Raw genomic sequence first — 13,689 nt, forward strand, 5'->3', positions numbered from 1 at the left:
AGACAACCCTTCCAATGCTAGCCATTCCCATACCAACCACTCTAATATCAATCACTCCAATACCAACCACTCATAGGAACAGGAGGAGGCCATTTAGCCCCTCGAGCCTGTTCCGCCATTCAATGAGATCATGGCTGATCTGTGACCTAACTCCATATACCCGCCTTTGGCCCATATCCCTTAATACCTTCGGTTAACAAAAAGCTATCAAGCTCAGATTTAAAATTAACAATTGATCTAGCATCAATTGCTGTTTGCAGAAGAGAGTTCCAAACTTCTACCACCCTTTGTGTGTAGAAGTGTTTCCTAATTTCATTCCTGAAAGGTCTGGCTCTAATTTTTAGACTCTGCCCCCTAGTCCTAGACTCCCCAACCAGCAGAAATAGTTTCTCTCTATCTACCCCATCTGTTCCCCATAATATCTTGAAAACTTCGATCAGATCACCCCTTAACATAGAAACATAGAAGATAGGAGCAGGAGTAGGCCATTCGGCTGTTCGAGGCTGCTCCGCCATTCAATGCGATCATGGCTGATCATCCAAATTCAGTACCCTGTCCCTGCCTTCTCCCCATATCCCTTGATCCCTTTAGCCTTAAGAAATATATCTAACTCCTTCTTGAATATATTTAATGACTTGGCCTCAACTGCCTTCTGTGGTGGAGAATTCCACAGGTTCACCACCCTCTGGGTGAAGAAATTCCTCCTCATCTCTGTCCTAAATGGCTTACCCCTTATCTTTAGACTGTGACCCTGGTTCTGGACTCCCCTGCCATCAGGAACATCCTTCCTGCATCTAGTCTGTCCAGGCCTGACAGAATTTTATAGGTTTCGATGAGATCCCCTCTCAATCTTCTAAACTCCAGTGAGTATAAGCCCAATCGACACAATCTCTCCTCATACGTCATTCCTGCCACCCCAGGTATCAGCCTGGTGTATCTTCGCTGCACTCCTTCCATGGCAAGAACGTCCTTCCTCAGGTAAGGCGACCAAAACTGCACACAGTACTCAAGGTGTGGTCTCACCAAGGCCCTGTACAACTGTAGCAAGGCATCCTTGTTCCTGTACTCGAACCCTCTTGCTACGAAGGCCAACATACCATTTGCCTTCTTAACCGCCTGCTGCACCTGCTTGCTTACCTTCAGCGACTGGTGCACAAGAACACCCAGGTCTCTTTGCACTTCCCCTTCTCCCAATCTATTGCCATTCAAATAGTAATCTGCCTTCCTGTTTTTGCCACCAAAGTGGATAACCTCACATTTATCCACATTATAGTGCATTTGCCATGTTTCTGCCCAATCACCCAACCTGTCCAAATCGTACTGGAGTTTCACGACATCCTCCTCACAGCTTACCCTCCCACCCAGCTTTGTGTCGTCTGCAAATTTGGAGATATTACATCCAATTCCCTGGTCCAGATCATTAATATATATTGTGAACAGCTGGGGTCCTAGGACCGATCCTTGCGGTACCCTACTAGTCACTGCCTGCCACTCGGAAAATGACCCGTTTATTCCAACTCTTTGCTTTCTGTTCGCCAACCAGTTCTCTATCCAAGTCAATACCTTGCCCCCAATCCCATGTGCCTTAATTTTGCACGCTAATCTCTTATGTGGAACCTTATCGAAAACCTTCTGAAAGTCCAAATACACCACATCCACTGGTTCTCCCTTATCTATTTTACCAGTTATATCCTCAAAAAATTCCAGTAGATTAGTCAAGCATGATTTACCTTTTGTAAATCCATGTTGACTTTGTCCGATCCTGTCACTGCTTTCCAAGTGCTCTGCTATTACATCTTTTATAATAGACTCTAGCATTTTCCCCACTACCGATGTCAGGCTTACCGGTCTATAATTCCCTGCTTTTTCTCTACCACCTTTTTTGAATAGTGGGGTAACATTAGCTACCCTCTGTAATGTATGTACCTTTAAGGGGAGAACTACTTTTTACAGCTCCTGTATACTGTAGTACCGGCAGTGACCACACCTGTATATAAACCCTGAGTAGGGATCTGCAAAGCTAGTTCTAGAGTAACCCTCATTCAGTAAACACCTGTTGATTGTTCCCTGCAGTCTCTTGTCTAATTATTGAAGGACACAACATCAAGATACACGGATCTAACATTGGCGACCAGCAGATTCAAACCTACCTGCAACTCTGCATCACCTCCCACGGATTCACTCCTGGAGAACAGTGGAAGAAGGCTGAGTCCAGAAGCACGGGCGTCGACCACGGGAAACCCCCCAGTCATCCAGCAAAGATTGAGCATCGCAGGGGAGGCTGTCGAGAGCCAGGCTTGGCTTTCCAGCACAGTGGTCCAGCGAAACGGGCTGGCAACAGATTCTGCGCAGACCCTTCCTGGACAGCGGCGGCTAAAGCCGACCGACGGCACAGAAAAAGGCCGAGCAGCGTCGACGGGGGAGAGAGAGAGGGTAGAGCGCACAGGGCGCAGCCGGTGTTCAGGACCGAGCGGCGTCAACGAGAGAGAGCAGAGTGCAGCCGGTGTTCAAGGGCCGAGCAGCATCAACGGGGGAGAGAGGCGCGCAGGAAAACGCGCAGAGCGCAGCCGGTGTTCAAGGGCCGAGCAACATCAGTGGGGAAGAAAGGAAAGTGCGGGAGATGCCATTTTGAGCTGCAGCGGGGAAGAAGGGAGAGTGTGGGAGACGCCATTTTCAGCCAGTCTAACCATACCCAGGGATGCCGAAGAGTGGCAGTGTCACAGCGTTCGACAATGAAGTCGAAGATTGGACGACATATGTCGAACGCATAGAAGTGTACTGCAAGGCGATTGAAGTGACAGATGACAGGAAAGCGCTGGTATTGTTGAATTCAATGGGTGCAAAAACATATGGCTTACTGCGAAACCTAGTAACCCGAGAAGCCAGTGGAAAAGGATTTTGAAAACATAGTGTTAATCCTACAGGACCACTTAGACCCCACACCGCTGCTGATAGCGGAAAGATTTAAGTTTCACAAAAGGAACCAGCATAAAGACGAAAGTAATGCTGAGTATTTAACGGAGCTGCGCAAGCTATCGAAACACTGCCAGTTTGGAACGGGACTAGCAGATACTTTAAGGGACAAGTTTGTGTGTGGGCTTCAAAGTGAAGGAACCCAGAAACGGCTTCTATCAGAAAAGGATCTTACGCTGGACAAGGCTTTCAGCATGGCAGTATCACACGAAGCAGCAGCACGGGGCGTGGCAGAGATACAACAGAGACCGCAAGAATATGGCACAAATGAAATGTCATACGGAACAGTGAAGTGCTATCGCTGCGGCAGAACAACACACGACCATAAGGATTGCTGGTTCAAGTACAAAGTGTGCAGACAGTGTGGAAAAGTAGGACACATAGCAAGGGTCTGCAGGTCGGGAAAGAAAACCAGCAGCAAGAAATCTCCACAGGAGAAGTACAAGAAGGTACATAAGGTGACGGAGAGTAGTTCAGACGAACAGAAAAGTGATACAGACTCCGGAAGCAAAGAGCTGGGTTGTCTGAAACTACATAATGTGATCAAAATGGAGGATCACCAAACTATCTAGGTCACGCTCAAGATAGCAGGAGTCCAAGTGAAAATTGAATTGGACACAGGATCAGCCCTAACAGTCATAAACCGAAGGGACTACAAGCGGCTATTCTTACATATACCCTTGAGAGATACAAAGATTGTCTTGAAGACGTACACGGGGCAAAAAGTCTACCCCAAAGGAAAAATAAGGGTGAACGTTATATATAACGGCAAGGAAACACCAAAAATGGACCTATATGTATTGCCAGATGGAGGACCACCAATACTAGGATGTGAATGGATCCGGAAGATACAGCTAGATTGGCATTCCATACAAGCACTGACTGTAGATGCCAAAAACGATGACGACGTCACACCTGGATGACTGTCAAAAATGCTAACTGACGCAAAAGAAGTGTTCCAGCAGGGACTCGGAACACTAAAAGGCATAACAGCGATGATCAAAATAGAGGAAAATGCAAGCCCAAAGTTTTTTAAGGCCAGACCGGTACTTTATGTGATCTGCCCAGCCGTCGAAGCAGAGCTGGAAGGTTTGGAACATTCAGGAGTACTGTCCAAAGCGGACTGGAGCGAGTGGGCTACACCATCATTCCTGTAATGAAGAGGTCGTTGAGTAATACGCCTGGGGAACCAAAGAAGGTTCGCATCTGTGGGGACTTTAAGGTGACAGTGAACCCAATCCTTCACACTGTACAATATCCGCTTCCGTGGATTGAAGATATTTTCGCCTCGCTATCTGGAGGGAAACGCTTCACTAAGATTGATCTGGCCCAGGCGTACCTGCAAATGGAGGTAGAAGAAGCCTCGAAACAGTACCTCACGATCAACACTCATAAAGGTCTCTACCAATACAACCGGCTGGTGTTCGGGGTAGCATCAGCTCCGGCTATTTGGCAAAGGGCAATGGATCAAGTCCTGCAAGGGATTCCAGGGACCCAGTGTTATTTGAATGACATCCTGGTCACGGGCGAAAATGACAGTGATCACCTCACCAACCTGGAGCAGGTGCTCACTAGATTGAAGGAATATGGGCTCCGAGCTAATTGCCACAAATGCGAGTTTTTCCAGAAGCAGATCTCGTATTGTGGCCACGTTATTGATAAAGAGGGGTTACATAAGTCCCCTGAAAAGATTGAGGCAGTAGACAAGGCTCCGGCACCGGAAAATGTGTCACAACTGAGGTCGTTCCTCGGGCTGGTGAACTACTACCATAAGTTCTTGCCGAATTTGTCTACAGTACTACACCCACTGAACACCCTACTGCAAACGGGGGTACCATGGAAGTGGAATGACGAATGTAAACGAGCTTTCCAGAAGAGCAAAGAATTGATCACATCAAAAGAGGTGCTGCCTCATTTCAACCCGGCACTACCAATTCGGTTGGCGTGTGATGCATCACCCTATGGCATTGGAGCGGTGCTGTCGCACAAATTCCTGGACGGCTCGGAGAGGCCAGTAGCCTTTGCGTCTCGGTCACTAACTTCAGCCGAGCGTAACTACGCCCAGATTGACAGGGAGGCCCTCAGCCTAGTGTGGGGAGTGAAAAAGTTCAACCACTATCTGCACGGGCAGAAGTTCACCTTGCTGACTGACCACCAACCACTTGTCTCCATCTTTAATCCAAAGAAGGGCGTTCCGGTGATGACTGCGCAACGGCTACAAAGATGGTCCCTTTTTCTAGGGGCGCACCAATATGAAATCGAGTATAAGGGCACGAAACAGCATGGAAACGCTGATGGGCTATCACGCCTGCCACTGCCTACTGCGGAGGAAGCACCAGCAGTGGATCCTGTCGAAATATTTCATTCGACTATAATTGAATGCTTGCCAGTAACTAACGCTGGTATAGAGAAGGAGACCCGAAATGACCCGACACTGTCTCGGGTATATGATTTGACGGTGAAGGGATGGCCAGCACATGGCGACTCACTGTTGCCAGCATTCTCATCCAGAAGAGAACAGCTGTCAGTATGCCAGGGGACCTTGATGTGTGGATCCCGAGTGGTAATTCCACCCAAGTTAAGGGAGAGAGTGCTCAATGAGCTTCACGAAGGCCATCTGGGAGGGGTGAAAATGAAAAGCCTTGCTAGGGCTTATGTGTGGTGGCCGGGGATCGATCAGCAAATCGAGGACCTGACAAAGAGCTGCTCAGGATGCCAGAAGGTCCAAAATGCACCACCACATGCCCCTCTACACCCATGGGAGTGGCCTTCATCTCCAAGGCAACGGGTGCATATTGATTTTGCTGGTCCATTCATGGACTCAATGTTTTTAATAGTCGTGGATGCGCACTCGAAATGGCCTGAGGTGATCAAAATGTCCTCCATCACCACGGAGAAAAGTATTGCAGTCCTACGGACCATTTTTGCCAGGAACGGCTTGCCAGAGCAGATTTGCTCTGATAACGGACCACAGTTTGTGTCCGAAGAGTTTCGAAGATTTATGAAAAGGAATGGGGTAAGGCATTACACATCCGCCCCGTATCATCCAGCCACAAATGGATTGGCTGAGAGGTTCGTACAAACCTTTAAAAAAGCAGTAAAGGCCATGTGCGATGACGACATTCCACTGCAGCATAAGGTTTCCTGTTAACCTACAGAAATGCGACACATGCAGTCACTAACCAGACCCCGGCCATGATGTTCTTTAACCGAAGGTTGAGATCTTGTCTGGATTTGCTCAGACCAAACGTACGAAGAAATGTTGAGAATAAGCAATTCCAGCACATCAATGAGAAGCCGACAAGGAGCTTCAATGTAGGGCAACCAGTCTTGGCCCACAACTACCGAACAGAGAAATGGCAACCAGGAATGATAGGCACACGGCAGGGGCCACTAATGTACACAGTGGATGTAGGGGAGAACATTGTGAGACGCCATGTTGACCAGATCCTAGAGTCACTGGAACGAGTCAACCCCATGTCTCGGCCATACGTACCTGGTGATGAACCCGACGTACAGGTAGCATCTACCCCAGAAACAGTAGCATCGGAAGCGGATGAACCAACTGACGACAGGGGGCCAGAATCGCCTCCGCACCAAGAGCAAGACACTCAGGAAAGGCGCTATCCAGAAAGGATCAGGAAGCCTCCCCAAAGACTGAATTTATAAATAGACTATTTTCAGTTAATGTTGCATGTTAAAAGTGTTAATTGTAATTAGTTTGATATTTAATTGTTAAATGAGTGTTATGGTACTGTTAATCTAAAAGGGGAGGAATTGTAATGTATGTACCTTTAAGGGGAGAACTACTTTTTACAGCTCCTGTATACTGTAGTACCGGCAGTGACCACACCTGTATATAAACCCTGAGTAGGGATCTGCACAGTTAGTTCTAGCGTAACCCTCATTCAGTAAACACCTGTTGATTGTTCCCTGCAGTCTCTTGTCTAAATATTGAAGGACACAACATCAAGATACACGGATCTAACACCCTCCAATCCATGGGTACTGTTCCAGAGTCTATCGAGTTCTGGAAGATGACCAGCAATGCATCTACTATTTCTAGGGCCACTTCCTTAAGTACCCTGGGATGTAGATTATCAGGCCCTGGGGATTTATCGGCCTTCAGTCCCATCAATTTTCCTAACACCTAAATTCTAGGGAATACAACCCTAATTTGTGTAATCTCACCTCATAACGTAACCCTTGAAGTCTGGGTATCATTCTGGTAAACCTACGCTGCACTCCCTCCAAGGCCAGTATATCCTTCCTAAGGTATGGTGCCCAGAACTGCTCACAGTGCTCCAGGTGTGGTCTAACCAGGGTTTTGTACAGCTGCAGCATAACTTCTACCCCCTTGTATTCTGGTCCTCTGGGATATAAAGGCTAGCATTCCATTAGCCTTTTTGATTATTTTCTGTACCTGTTCATGACATTTTAATGATCTATGTACCTGAACCCCTAAGTCTCTTTGGACCACCGCTGTTTTTCGATTTTCACCATTTAGAAAGTTCCCTGTTCTCTCCTTTTTAGTTCCAAAGTGGATGACCTCACATTTGCTTACATTGAAATCCATTTGCCACAGTTTTGCCCATTCACTTAATCTATCAATATCCCTTTGTAATTTTATGCTTTTCATCTACACTGTCTACAATTCCACCTATCTTTGTGTCATCGGCAAATGTGGATATATGACTTTCTATGCCATCATCTAAGTCGTTAATAAATAGCGTGAATAGTTGAGGCCCCAACACAGATCCCTGTGGGACACCACTAGTCACATCCTGCCAGTTTGAGGACCTGCCCATTATCCCTACTGCCTGTCTCCTGCCACTCAGCCAATTTCCTAACCAGGTCAATAATTTGCCCTCAATTCCATGGGCTTCTACCTTAGTTAACAGTCTCTTATATGGGACTTTATCAAATGCCTTCTGGAAGTCCATATAAATAACATCCATAGACATTCCCCTATCCGCTACTTTAGTCACCTCTTCAAAAAATTCAATCAGGTTTGTCAGGTATGACCTTTCACAAATCCATGCTGGCTCTCTCTGATCAACTGAAAATGTTTGTGTTGTTCAGTCACCCTATCCTTAATTATAGACTCTAGCAATTTCCTGACAACAGATGTTAGGCTAGCTGGTCTATAATTCCCTGGTTTTCCTCTCTCACTATTCTTAAATAGCGGAGTGGCATGCGTAATTTTCCAATATAAAGGAACGGTTCCTGAATCGAGAGACCTTTGGAAGATTATAGTTAGGGCATCTGCAATGTGCTCACCTACTTCCATTAAAATTCTGTGATGGAAACTATCTGGTCCTGGGGATTTGTCACTCTTTAGTGCCATTATTTTCTTCATTACTGTTATTTTACTTACGTTAATTTTATTGAATCCCTGGCCCCGATTCAATATTAGTTTCCTTGGGATTTCTGATATGCTATCCTCTTCTTCTACTGTAAATACTGACACAAAGTAATTATTCAACATGTCCGCCATTTCCCTATTATCACTGACAATATCACCACTTTCAGTTTTTAAGGGGCCAACATTGCTCCTGACCACCCTCTTTTCCCTAATGTAATTGTAAAAATTCTTCACATTGATTTGATATCCCTTGCAAATTTATTTTCATACTCCCTTTTTGTAGCTTTTACTATCTGTTTTGTGACACTTTGCTGTTCTTTGTATCTTTCCCATTCGCCAGGATCTGTGCTATTTTTTGTATTTTTGTATGCTTTTCTGTTTAGTTTTATGCTGTCCCTTATCACTTTATCATCCATGGCTCTTTTTTTTGGCAAGTAAGCTCTTGCCCCTCAGGGATATAAACTGGCTCTGTATCACGTTAAATTCCTTTTTGAACATCTCTCACTGATCTCTGTCATTTTACCCATTAATGGATTTGCCCAGTTTACTATGGACAGTCTCTGTCTCATCCCATTGAAGTCGACCATACCTAAATCTTGAATCTTAAGCTGCGATTTCCCCAACCTCGGTGGGTCTGGTGCGGCTGGGGTCGGTGGCGTGGTGCGACCCCGCTGCTGGCTCCAGCCTGTTGTCCAAAGTGATCTTACACTGATTGGGCTTGTTAAGCCTGCCCAGTGCGTTTCCCGGCCATTTGAAGGAGGCGGGTCTGATGACATCACTTGCTGACGTGTCACCAGCCAGTTTCCTTAAAGGGACCATACGCAAATTTAGTTTGACAATTGTGCTGTCAGTGTTCTACAGCATTGAGGTGCTACAAACATTGACAAGCGCTCCCCAGAGGTGCACGGCTATAACCAGGCTCTCCCATTACTCCCCCCAAATGGAGGATGTCAGAGCACACAGGGAGGATCTCTTCCCTTCCCATGGGCAGAAGAGACCTCCCCATGCGATCAACGCAGCCTGGTTGCAGATTGCACAGGAGGACACAAGCAGAGATGTCGTTAGGAGGACCAGGTTGTAGTGGCGCAAACCTTTCAATGATCTTAGTAGATCATGAAACGGTACTGTAAAGCCACTCAACCTCATCCTGCTGTGCCACTCATCACATCCCCATCACTCTGCCTTCCCTACTCTACTCCTGCACATCCTTACTCACAGCAAATTACCTTGCAGCTCTACCCATCCCTCTCTATCTACTTTATCACTTCCCCATCTCACTAGCCACCCCTCACACTCACCCTCATCCTTGTCCAATCATACAACACACAAGGGTAGGCATTTGGATGTGTTATGCAATGTTCATGTAAATTTTCTGTTAATGTGTTGTCAAACATTTAAATCTTTATTTTCAACACTTTGCGTTCTTGCACAGATTTGTGTGCACCTTTGGAAGTGGTTTAGTGAGTTGCAGTGAATAGTGAGACATAACAGTACATCCGCAATGGCGATAAGTGTGGAAGGAATGGCTTGGGCATTGTAGGGATGCTTTATGGTAGTGGTGTGGGGTGGTGCCAACCTGGTGCATCATGTGGCAGCCAGGGTGTACAGCATCAAGTGAAGTAAATCTAGCTGTGGTGAGGCCATCCCTGGGGTCCCGGGCAGCAATGTGGTATGGTGCAGATGCCCTCTGTCCTGTGTAGCAACAGTTGATTGCGGAGAAGGTTGGTGTTGTTGTTGGTGCTGCTGGTGTGCCTGGTGCTGCTGGTGTTGGGGTTGATCATGGTGGGATTCTGAAGACCAGCAAGCGGGTAGTAAGAGGCGGGATGGGGCCTATTAGAGACAAAGAAGGTGAAATATGCTTAGAGGTGCAGGGCAAGGCTAGAATACTCAATAAGTGGTTTGTATCGATGTTTACTAAGGAGGTGGATGCTGACAAAATATCGGTAGAAGTGGAGAAGGTAGAAGCAATGGAAGGGATGAAAATTGATAGACAGGATGTACTAGAAAGGCTGGGTATGCTTAGAGTGGGCAAGTCGCCTGGTCCAGATGGCTTGCATCCCAGGTTGCTAAGGGAATTGGGGGAGGAAATAGCAGAAGGGCTTGCCATAATTTTCCAATCTTCCCTAGATGCGGGGGGAGGTGCCTGAGGATTGGAAAGTGGCAAATGTGGCACCATTGTTCAAGAAAGGGTGTAAGGATAATCCTAGTAACTATAGGCCGGTCAGTTTAATATCAGTGGTGGGAAAAGTTTTAGAAATAATAATCAAGGAAAAAATTAACGGGCACTTGGAAAGGTTTAAGCTAATTAAGGAGAGCCAACACGGATTTGTAAAAGGCAGGTCGTGTTTGACTAATCTAATTTAATGGCTGTTTTTCAGACTGGAGGATGGTAGACAGTGGTGTTCCCCAAGGGTCAGTGCTGGGGCCACTGCTTTTTTGATATACAGTATATAAATGACCTGGATATTGGAATACAGAATAGAATTTCTAAATTTGCCAATGACACCAAACATGGGGGTGTGGCAAACAGTGAGGATGATACCAATCGACTGCAACAGGACATAGAAAGACTAGCAGAATGGGCAGACAAGTGGCAGATGGAATTTAATACAGAGAAGTGTGAGGTGATGCATTTTGGCAGAAGGAACAGGGAGAGGCAATATACACTTAATGGCACAGTTTTAAAGAGTGTGCAGGGACAGAGGAACGTGGAAGTTAATGTGCATAGGTCCCTGAAGGTGGCACGACATATTGAGAGAGTGGTTAACAAAGCATATGGGATCTTGGGCTTCATAAATAGAGGTATTGAGTACAAAAGTAGAGAAGTTATGCTGAACCTTTACATAGATACATTGATACATAGAAGATAGGAGCAGGAGTAGGCCATTCGGCCCCTCGAGCCTGTTCTACCGTTTAATAAGATCATGGCTGATCATCCAAATTCAGTACCCTGTCCCTGCTTTCTCCCCATATCCCTTGATCCTTTTAGCCTTAAGAAATATATCTAACTCCTTCTTGAATATATTTAATGAATTGGCCTCAACTGCCTTCTGTGGTACAGAATTCCACAGGTTCACCACTCTCTGGGTGAAGAAATTCCTCCTCATCTCTGTCCTAAATGGCTTACCCCTTATCCTTAGACTGTGACCCCTGGTTCTGGACTCCCCCACCATCGGGAACATCCTTCCTGCTTTTATAAAGCACTGGTTAGGCCACAACTGGGGTATTGCGTCCAGTTCTGGTCACCACACTTTAGGAAGGATGTGAAGGCCCTTGGGAGGGTGCAGAGGAGATTTACCAGAATGGTTCCTGGGATGGGGGATCTTAGCTACAAGGACAGGTTGGAGAAGCTGGATTTGTTTTCATTAGAGCAAAGGAGGTTGAGGGGTGATTTGATAGAGGTGTACAAGATTATGACGGGTTTGGATAGGCTAGACGGGGAAAGGCTGTTCCCACTAATTGATGGTACAAGGACTAGGGGACACAGATTTAAGGTTTTGGGCAAGAGATACAGGGGGGACGTGAAGAAAAACGTTTTTACGCAGCGAGTGGTGATGACCTGGAATTCGCTGCCGACGGAAGTGGTGGAAGCGGAGACACTCAATGTTTTCAAGGGGAGACTGGATTGGCACTTGAGGGAAATAAACTTGCACGGCTACGGGGATAGAGCGGGGGAATGGGACTGACTGGATTGCTCTACAGAGAGCCAGCACAGACTCGATGGGCCGAATGGCCTCCTTCTGTGCTGTTATGACTCTATGACTCTATGGGCTGGATTTTGTCAATGGGGGCGCGTTGGGAGTGGGACTGCTGGTTTTTGGGTTTCAGTCCTGCCCCCAACGACGTCTGACCAACCCACGCTATTTTCCCTTGATTGACCTTGGACTTAGCCAGCCAATTAAGGGAAAGCCGGTGAGAGAGGACGTCAGCGTATGACGTTTCATCTGTCGAAAAATATTTGACAGATGAACTGTCAGCGTTTGACAGCTTTGAGAAGCTATCATACACTGACAATCTCTGTTCTAAGGTGAGCCCTTGCACAAAGGCTCACCAAAACCTCTCGCCTCAGCAGGAAGCAGATGGCTGCTGCATTGGAGAATGCAACAGCCATTCTGTCATCTCTGCCATTGAGATGAGGCACCTCCGCATCCCCAAGGGTTGAAGCCTGCAGGAAGAAGCAAAGGTAAGTAAACTTTTTCTAACAGTTTACACTCACCTCTCATACTTACCTCTCCACACTTGCACCCATCACTCACCTCTACAGCGGACTTTTCGATCGCTCTCACCCCCACAGATCCACTGCTCGCCTCGCTGACCCTGGCGAAGTTCGCAGCCATTGGGAAGCCCGCACTCGCAGGGGTAAAATGGGGATAAGCCTCAAAACTGCCTGTTAACTACCTGTTAACAGGCAGTTAATTGGCTCTAATCCTCTTCCTGCCTCGAGGAGACAGGTCCCTGCGCGAGTCGGGGACCCGCCTCCTGGGCAGATGGCACGGAGGTGGGTTGGGAGTGGGGTCGGTTCCTGCTCCCAGTTCCTGCCATTTTCCCGGCAGTCCCGCCTCCATACCCGCCTCCCCAGGACTGGGAAAATTCCTCCCTTTGACTCTATGACCAAGGTGAGATAGTTTCAAGGGCACCGATGTTGATGGAATAGATGGCAGGTGAAGTTGAGATGACAGAAGCGATCTGTCAATGGTGAGAGAGGTTGTTCCAATGAGGTGACACTGGATACAGTGTTTGCTACAAACACTTGCAAGCTGCATAAAGCTCAATCTGTCTTCCAAATGCAGTAAGCAGCAGCTCTAACCTTGGAAAGCGAGCAGCTATGAAATGGGGGCTTTTATAGAACATTTGCAGCTGTCAAGTTAAGAAACCATCCCATGCTGACACATCTCCGGACCTGCTTACCTGAAGTGATCCCCAAGTAGCAGGGAAGCCATGAGCGAACACTTAAAATCTAAAGGTGAGCTTAAAATAGTTTTTAAGTGCCTGTTAACAAGCTCTTAATCATCTAAATTGCCTCCCAAGCCGCTTGGAGTCGGGTCTGTTCAGCGATAACAGATCCAACATCTGGGAAAATAGCATGGCGGCAGGTTGACAGCGGGTTCCCTACCCACTGTCAAAACATTTTTATCCCACTTGACTTGACACCAAATGCACCCGATGACCCACGAAAAATTCGCCACTCAGTAGCTGTTTCGCATTTCTCCTTTTCAAACGGTACATTGAACTCAATCATGTTATGATTGCTACTGGATAAATATTCATGCACAGTTAAGCTGTTAACTAAATCTGGCTCATTACTCATTACTAAATCTAATATTGCATGTCCCCTTGTTGCCTCTAGGACA

This window comes from Somniosus microcephalus, chromosome 23 (assembly GCF_052327205.1).
Source record: "Somniosus microcephalus isolate GS21.2 chromosome 23, FLI_Smic_1.0, whole genome shotgun sequence".
Lineage (NCBI taxonomy): Eukaryota > Metazoa > Chordata > Chondrichthyes > Squaliformes > Somniosidae > Somniosus > Somniosus microcephalus.